The sequence below is a fragment of the Monomorium pharaonis genome, chromosome 4, assembly GCF_013373865.1.
Source record: "Monomorium pharaonis isolate MP-MQ-018 chromosome 4, ASM1337386v2, whole genome shotgun sequence".
NCBI classification, from domain to species: domain Eukaryota; kingdom Metazoa; phylum Arthropoda; class Insecta; order Hymenoptera; family Formicidae; genus Monomorium; species Monomorium pharaonis.
Window position 1 is genome coordinate 24,661,299 of NC_050470.1, and position 10,226 is coordinate 24,671,524.

The window sequence follows — 10,226 nt, forward strand, 5'->3', positions numbered from 1 at the left end:
TTTTTTCAAAAAAAGGGGAAGAACAAGTCTAATCTGACCAAAGAATTTATATACATTCGTTTAAGAAATAGCTGAATGACCCGTCACGCTTCAAAAGTCACACGGAGGATAGTCAGCGTGCTCTCAGAGAGGATTCACCCTGACCCACTTCCGGTCAAGTTCATTGCTCATCCGCCATCGGAGCTTCAGCATTCACCTTTTTCGCGTGGCGTGACGCATACTTTTACATACTTCTCTCTCGCGGCTTTCTCTTTCTCTGTTCTATGTGTATTTGAAATGATAAGTCCATTAAGGATTGTAATAAGATATTGCTTAAACATTGCATGAGTCACATAAGTGCAGGATATAAAAAAATAATAAATGTCAAACAGAGAAAAAAATCATACTAAGCGTCTACGTGCATTTGTAAAGCATAAATTAATTTCGCATAATAATGTATAATTTTGTATAAAAAATATAATGCCTACAGAAGAAATATTGATTTTTTTATACTGGACCAAATATATATAAAACCGATGAAACATAGATATTTTTTGTATTATTCATACATAAAGAGTTGAATATTGATGTTTTTGTCCATTTCTAGTCTCTCATATTTTATAAAGCATTCATAGAATGAGTAAGGCGCATTGAAAATAGATCAATTTCTAATTAGGCTACCTTCCGACTCCCCATTTCGCAAACTGCTGAGTGCAATACACAAAATGCGATTGCATTTTGCTAGGTGCCGAAGGAAGGGAAACCCGGTTTAAACGGGGAAAGGAGTTCTAAGGATATTACGATGTCATGGCTCTATAATTAATCTAATCATGCAATTCGCGATGCTGCGTCGTCAAAATCAAGCAGCGTAAATCGCTGAAGATTACATTCGTTAATCTTGTTTCGCGATAATATAAAAAAGACACAATGTTCTTTCCGAGTAAATTATTTTGCATAATGCACGCAAAATTTCGCAGCTCTGTGCGAAGATAATTATGGCATTATGCCGTGTAATGTCGTGAATAACGTAATGTCTTTGCTTTAGGATAACTGCTGGAGGAGTTTGCAAACTCGGATTTTACATTCTTACAAAACTTATAACGATATAACATAAATGACTGATATTAGATGTGTACTTACATAATAATAAATAAAATATCTAAACAATAATAAGAAAAAAAACCATTTTATTTTCTTACATTCGACTGGCTCTCTGTTTAAAGCAAGTACAGTTCAATCTTTTATAGAGTGTACTATAACGCAAGTGCTATTAGAACTGGTATTATGCAATAGATAATATTCAATCGGTATTATGTCTAAAACTAACATCTACATAATATAATTGCAGTTACATATATACTAACAGTTTTATGTAACGTTCTATTATCTCTCTAAACTTTTACATTGTAATGCTTCTTTGTGATAATTTCAATAATTACTATTCTGCAATAATGCAAAATTGTCAGCCGTATTTCTCAATTAAACGAAGTTTGATCTCGTTAAAATATCATTGCTTTCAATTTGATCGCCATTAAAATTGATTATATTTATTTGCAATTATTACCGCTCAACCGCACAATCTGCTAATTGGAACGACATTAACCGTGGCATCTACTCACCGTTTATCGCGTTATTTCGCTACTAGCAAGTTATGAGATATCGCCGCGCGATAATCAAATCAGGAGAGACATTCTCCGTCCCTGTAATTCTTTTGCAAGAGGCAAACGGAGTCAAATCACGGCAAATTGAGCCGCCACAATATCCGCGACCGCGGGACGGAGGGAAAGGACGCTTGAACGACGGTGGAAACACGGTGATACGGCGGCAGATTATTAAGATAATTGCATAGGAGAAGCGCGTGATGAGGGGGACGGCCACGAGGTAAGAATGCATTTTGCTTCACGGGCGGGTCGCTTTCACCTGCGGCGATTCCGAAGGCACGAGACGGCATAAAACCTCATTGTCTCCGCTATCAATTAGTGCCGCTCGTGACAGCAATTTCGCTTTTCTAGGACTCCCCCGCGTCCTCTCGGGGCCAGCTTCTGCGAGAATGAAAATTTATTTGGCCTGTCGCTTAAGCGATTCTTCACTACGAGGCAATTACTTCTTTAGTACGAAGAATGTATTTCGCGCAAAGAAACCATACCCTCTTATAACGCGCTATAAACACATATCTTATAATTCAAGGATAATCCCGATTAGCAGGATAACTATCGTTTATTTTGTTCATTTCAAGCGGACAAATGGTGAAGCGGACAAGCGGAGAAACTTTTTGCGAAATTGTTTTCTCAGAAATCGCCAAACGTTGCGCAAATTACGGTAATGTCTTCTTATAGAAACGCGTACATTATTTCATGGATTTGCCTTGTGGCATTTTATGAAGATTCTGATTACATCTCTAGCTGCCGACATTTCACGAGATAGCTGGGATGTTCGTAAAATGCCACGTTTCGCGAAAAGTCCACGACAAATGTACATAAATGTACGCACGGAAAATCTTGTACTGGCCGACGCTAATTTTTACAAATCGCAACAGTGTCAGTGAAAGGAAAGAGCGAAGGTCTAAATAGGTGAGAATAGCTGAACGGAGTGTCCACAAAGATACTTTCATGGATTCATTAGTACTGTAAAGTTAGTACTACAAATCCTGTAAAAACAACATATTGTATCTTTACGCGTTACGTATAATTCAAAACTGTACATATTTAAGTTTATTAAACTGATGTTAAAGTCTTTAAATTCCAAAATTAAATTAAACATTGATAAATTTATGCCACCTGTTTGACACTTTTACAAGATGAAACAGGTTAAATAAATTCATAAAAGTAACATATATTATCGTAACATTTACCCGACAATATATCGATACAACTAGATCTGTGGAGACCTAGTTATATGTCGGGTAAATGTTAACTAAATAATTATCTGAACTAGAAAACGGTTCATTGATTTTCAAACTAATAGTAGTTATAACTTGCGAGATTTATCTGAGCTCCATTTTTTTTCTAATCGAATTCCAGTTATCAAGAAAAAAAAGCTTAACTTTTTTTTTAATCTTATTGGATTCTCTTTCAATAATAACAAATACAATACAATAGATAGAACCAATATAGTGACAGCGCATATTTTACTTTCACAGTTTACATTACCGACAGATATGAATACTTTCTACGGCAAGGAGAAATTATGTATTTTTCCAATCAGTGCAGACGTGTACTCGCCTGTTCCAAGGTTGCTCACAACAGCGATTATGCAAATTTATTAACGTCCACTTTCGGGAACAATGACGCGATGTAAAGATTTCCATTTACTCTTATTTGTGACAATGTAGTCAATAGGACAAGTTGCGAATTTCTCTCGCTTTCACCCTCGTTTCAACATTCTATTTGCTTACTTTACGCATCCGCAGACTATCGGTCGAGCCAATCAATAAGACACGAACGATTGAAGAGGAATATCAAACGTCCTTGCGTGCGGAATTAAACCATGAAATTTAAGTGTTGCCTTGGAAAAGCATCTGATTAAATCTAGACATCTATAAAGATTAAATTATATACAAACTGTTTTAAAATGAGAAAAAAGAAATACTCACTTGGAAGATGAACATTTCACATAACAATGTTATAAATCAGGAATTGTATATCAAATAATTGCTATAGGAAATTCGTATGTGCGTATAATGTGCGTATATATGTAAGAATATTCTTATTATATTAATATAATATAAAGTTTCATGAGTTTATTTCAAACATTTGATAATATTAATATTTTTTTGTTATATAAGTTTGAATATATCATAACATGAAGCCTGTCAAGATTAGTTGTTGTCATAAGAAAATGAGATATATAATACTGTGTACACATAATGAAGATCTGTTTGCCAGGTCATCAATTTACTCGTAGGACGTATTTTTCATCGCTCTGTGTAGGACAGCATGAAACATGTCCGGCGTCTGTGAGGCCGTGCGAATGTTGAAGGCATGCAATCATCAGCACCCCGTGCATCCGGGCATTCAATTTGAGAATTTGTATTCGTCCTTCCACAGATTCGTTTTATTCTAAATCTTACTCGTCCTTATTTCTCATCATAAAAGGACACGTTTCTAATTAGAATGAGATTCTTACACAAAATTGATGAAAATATTGTTTTAGAATAAATCCTTAACCCCGCAAAAATTTTGTAAAGCAAAAAATTCTATATTGTTTGTATTATTTAGAATGCTATTATACTGAAATATTAGAACTAGAAAAAGACTTTTAATAGTAATTTTTTCAAATTTTTTAAAATAGAGTATGTCAGAATAATTTATTTATTCAATTGTTAAATCTTGAAATTTAAATTTTCAATTTTTATAGATTAAAACTCTAATGTCCATTTTCATCGTACATAGATTAACTTTGACTCCAATTTAACTTGTTCTTTATCTTTTCTTAATTTTTAGAACTAGCAAAAGATCAAAAGTAAGTTAAACAGAGATTAAAATTAATCTACACTGATAAAAATAGATATAAGTTTCTTATAAGACGCTGTATTAATTTTAATATTGCAATTCTAATTCTTCTAAAATTTAATATAACTTAGCGTAAACGACAACGTAAAATTTAATTAGTTATAAATAGAAAATTAGTTATAAATAAAAATATAAGAAATAATTTGTCTACAAAAATTTAATACAAACGTAATACAAGTTACTGCTAAATTTACTGCGAATAATGCAGCTATTCCCTATCAATCAATTCGAGTTTGACTCGAGCACTTGAAGTCAAGGGGAAAAAAAAGTCGATGTTCACTGGGAATTGCGAAAATTCCGTAGCGAGTTAGGCGTATCTCTTCCGACAAAAAAGCATTCATCGGATGCAACATCCTGAGAACAGCGCATGGATCATGACGAGAATCAACGATATGTTCCAGACGCGGCTGATAGCCGATGCGTTTCCTAATCCTGGCGCGGCGCCTCGTTCCTTCCTGCGGGCGAGAGGATCGTAGCCGGCGCATATTTCCGTAAGAGTCGACGAACTGACTGACCCACGATTCCAATCAGAAGTTGCATAAGAACGAGTAACACGCGTATACACCTCCGTTCGCCTCTCACTTCTTTCGCTCGCCTAGCGAGCTCCGGTCGAAGCGGAGCAGCTCTCTCTCTATGATAAAAGCCCATTCTAGACGATCTATAGATCGCCACGGAAATTGGGACAAAATTCTTTGTAACCTGGTACATGCCGCAATGGAGAAAATCTGTTGATACGTGTTATAAAGATAAATTGTATTTCTAAGATCTAAAATAAGCTTAATGCTTTATACGTCGATGTTTTGACGTTTCTTGTACAAACACTTTGCCGGAGTAGGCTAAGGCTTCGAGATTTTATACCAATATCCGCCTATTCTTCACTCTCACATAAACTGGGTATTATAGCCGACGAGAGATGTGCAATTTTCTGAAATTTAATTCTATATCTCTGTTGTATCCTACCTCATAAAATTTGGTATACGATATCTTGCGAATTTTTCATCTCCCTTGTATATAATCTCATACCATAATATATATTGTCTTATTACAAAAATCCTTATTTATTTATTAAAAATTAATTTGTAAAATTTTATGTACACGAGACTAATAAAAATGTCAATTATGTGTATTAAAAAATATTTGCATTTTATTATTTTTGCATGAATGGGGAAATACCGATAAGATAATATCGAATCTATCAAACCTATCATAGCATTTTCTGATCGATGCGTTGCGATAGATATTGAAAGTATGCAGTGCACAAAACATCGCAGTTCGAGTTTCAAACATGACGCGCAACTGGATCACTGCGAAAAGAAATCAGAGCAGTGTATGTTAATATCGCGGGACGCAAAATGGAAAATGATTGATTTCGATCGTACGATGGGTTTTAGTTTTTTTTTTTATATTCGTACGAAAAGAAGATACGAAGAGAAGTAAAATTATACACTCAGCATAACATAGTTTCGCTATTGCCACTGGTACTGAGAGATGCGTCTCCATATTTTTATATTTTCACAATTTATTCGTCTACTTATATTCAAAATAAAATTTGTCGATATTTCTTGTAGTAAAAAAAATCTCTTTCTTTAATATAAGAAAGAATGTTTATCAAAATTAACATTAAAAAACCTTGCTTCTCAAAAGAAGTCAGGAAAGAAAGTAACTTTAATTATTCGAGCATTGAATTAATTCTGATATAGAGCCGGGACAAGAAGTGTGTGTGAATACGAGCCAATTGAGACTCATCCCTTAGAGTGAGATTCAATGTATGATCCCAACACTATAGAACCAATCAAAGGAGAGGCTTTCTCTTGTATCACACGGTTTGCCGGTGGTACCCCGGGTTCCTGTCGGCGAGTTCCCCCGTCATTCTCTGGAGGGGATGTCTATATAGCCTGTCCATTCTGGGACAGCCCGTTCAAACTGCTCGTGTTCCTAAGACCGCACGTGTACGACCGTGTCGACGAAACGTCGTATACGGTTTCGCTTCGAGCTTGCGAGGCAAAACGGAGACGGCTCGAAGTGAATCGAAAGAATCGGGCTCCAATTACGATATAATTGGGATACGGCAAGGGGAGAGATATGTGTGCCGGTGGTGCGATGTGAACGAGTGTGGGGTACGCGATCAGTAAACAAAGCGGCATCGTATCGTGAAGTTCAAGAGAAAGAGAGAAAGAGGAAGCGAGAGTAGGAACCGGCAGTAGGTCGAGGGTGGTGCTGTGACCTAGTGCGGAAATCCACCCACCCCTGCACAATGGTGAGTCCGCGGTGGTGGCGGATATCGTAAAATTCCGGTAGTGCGTAAAGCCCGTATCAAACTACACATTGTGGAAATTGAAAATAAACAATAAAATTCGACCAATCAAATAATCCTAGTCCTTAATCCATTTCTGTTTGATTGAATTAAATCTTCAATTCGCAATCTTTAAGCTTCAATATGTAATCTGATCCGGGTTTTAGAAATACATCAACTTTATATGTTATAACAAATTGCATGCATAAATTCAACCGTGCAAATATAGAATAGATACACGAAAAATAGCAGATAATAGAAGATCTCCAAAAATAGTAAATTATAATTTTATAATTTATTCTTTAAGGAAGTCAAACAAGTAATGGTACTTTCTACAACACACACTCCTACTAATCACGTTTAGAAAGTTATTTTTAAAAATTATATTTTGCCGTATCTTTACAAATGTGAAAGAATTTTGTACATAATAAATAATATTTTACTTATAACAAAAAAAATATCAAGTGTGAAGTATTTTTTTTTAACAATTTACAGAATAGCTTTCTTAAAATGCAAAGTCAGAAAAGTACGTTAATCATTTCTTTTATTTTAATCATTTTTTTCATATTATATCAAAAAGTAAAAGTTTGCTAATGTTTGTTACGTATATTAGAATGGTATTAAAAAATCGTTACACAGTTTCAGATGAAAAATTGGCACAAAGAGAATCCTGTATAAATCTGCATAGGTAGTTTGCTGAATTACAAATCTCCATTAACAGAACGTGTACATAATTAATAGTAGAAAGTAACACTTCTGTTCGACCTCTTTAGAAAATAAAACGTGTAATTGTGAAAATGCCTCAATGTTGTTCATCAACAATAAATAAGCTTTTCACATTTTATGCACAAAGCTGCGCATATGACCTAAAATTTTTGTTTACTTTATGTTGTTTTAATAATTTTGATACACCAATGAATACATAAAAAAAAAATAAAATATTGAAGTCTCTTCAAAGTCCGTGTTAATTCCCCATGTTTACTTGTAAATTATAATTTAACAACTTTCTCGAGGAAAAGCTCATACAATTTTTGCAAAAATACTGAAGAAGAAATATAACATAAAATAACGTGTAAAAAGTATACAAAATAACATACAAAGTATTTTTTACTCTTTGTTTTCTCGGAATTGTAATTCCGTTCCTATAAAATAACAGTGATTTTAAATTTGTGCAATAACCCATTCGGTGTACGCGAAAGCAATCCGAAATATGCCAAATATCCGCGATTGCATTCCTTTATCTTCTGAACAGCGAGATAATTGTAAAATAGACTAGTGTGTCGATGCGTCTCTCGCACGCTTTACTACGCTTTCTAACCTACGCTTCGTATGCCGATGCTGTAAAATTTCACAGTACATAATTTACGGCTGCTAAACAGCTTAAGAAATACCACCGGATATTAAATAACGATAATATTCGGGGCCTAAAAACCCTCCCTACGGGCGTAGCCAATAAAAACATTTCATTGCGGATAATATCAATAAATCGCCTTGCATTAAAAATTTATGCCTGTGAAGAGGTTTTATACTTATATTCCGTTCAATCAGCTATAATTGGGTCGTAGTGTGTGTAATTTACTATTCTTTTTCCTCGCGTTATGGTTACCCTGAATACAGTTTGTATTCAGGTCTTCATGCTCAAACGCAGATCTTATTAAAGAATTGCGGTGTACTGCGAAATCAAATAAGCGGTCGCGTATAACGTGGCAGAAAAATATAAACTGCATCGAGTTTTAATGAGCATGTTAAAAGTTGGACAAGCGTCCGTAGTATGCTCGAAGCGAAAAACGGATTGAGTTAAGGATCACCGAATCCTATTGCAAAAAGAAAGAAGGAAGAGAAAAAGAAAAATTGGAAAGAGAAAGCAGCGCGAGTTCTTGCGCGAAATGTCATTTTGCACGTATCGATAACGATCGTCGACGTTCTTTCTTCCGTAAAGCACGTTTCGCGAGTATCGAAATACTCACTGGTGGCACTGTTAGACAGGATTGTACAACTTTGATTAACTGCAACGTACAGAACCAGCGTGCGCCGCGCGAAAATGGAGACGCTCGCGCGCAACTATTTTTTTCTTCGGCGGGAAATAAGGCGATGACGCGACGATAAGGAGAGAGATAGAGAGGAAGAAAGGAAGATGGTCGCTGACCTCCTGAATTGCGATATAAGAAGCGAAGAGCTGTTCACACACTGACCCGCATTTCGTTCCCGCCAGCGAATAATTTCGAGACTTTTGCCTATTATTCGATTTTCCATGGACGGGGCCTTTCTCCCGGCCCGGGCCGAGCCGTTTCGACAGGATATTCAAGTGAAATCTGAATATAAGTTCAATCTCCGATCGCGTGATTTAATGCCCGAGTTATAGTTTGTGGCCTACTTGTAGCAGGCCACCGCGCGGTGTGAAATTTGTCCAATCTATGTAGAAACGAACAGAAACGTCCCGTCTAATTACACGGAAACATTTTGCCCATCTGCCTTTTGTTTCAGAGTCATTTAGTTTTAATAAATTAATTTAACATCCAGGATTCCCAGAAGATACACATACAAAAAGATTTTAAGAATTACGTTTCAATCTGATAATGGAATTTGACAAAAATAAATTGTCGTGAGATTTATAACTCGTATTAACTTTTTAATAAAAAAATATAAGAAACATTAATTAAAATTTTGTACTTTAATGGAATTTTTGTTTTAAGATTTAGTCCCATTTGTAAACTAATGAACTAAACTTTCAAAAAAAAGTTTCAAATTATTCATATTTTAAGCTCGTGCGGAAAAATTAATACTATTTTGTCTTATAAGAAACGGAACTGAGTGTGATAATTGTAAAAAAACAGTACACCATTTTATTTTTTCTTAAAAAATTCAAGATTGTATAATAATTATCTAATAAATCTAAAATTAACATTTCTCTTCTTTGATTTTTGTATTTTAATTCATAACGGAATTATATGCTTATATGAAACTAGGTCAAAACTCATCTTCCTAAATTGGGCAAATTTCATGTTTTGCCGCAGATCCATTGTGTATGACATTATTCAGCACACACGAAGTGTACGTTCGTATATTTAATCCTAATTGATGATAACATGAATGCATATGCGCGCTTATTAATTAATTATCTCCGCGTACGGTCGTGAAAGAGGAGACAATTCATTTTCGGATCGAGTGTTTTAAAATACAAATAAACAATACAAAATAATTTTCAATATAAAAAATAAACACTTTTCCAGATTAACATGATATTTTTAACGCGCGATTTTTCGCAGACATAAACATTTTAAGAAATTTAATTTTAGATGTTCAGTTTTCATTTCACAATGTGTCATAAATCTCTAAAACAGTTAATAATGTTTTCTAAGCTTATGACACACAAAAAAGAAAAAGTGTTCTATAAGATTCATAACAATACACGGAGAAAATTGTATGGTAAAAATTACTATGGT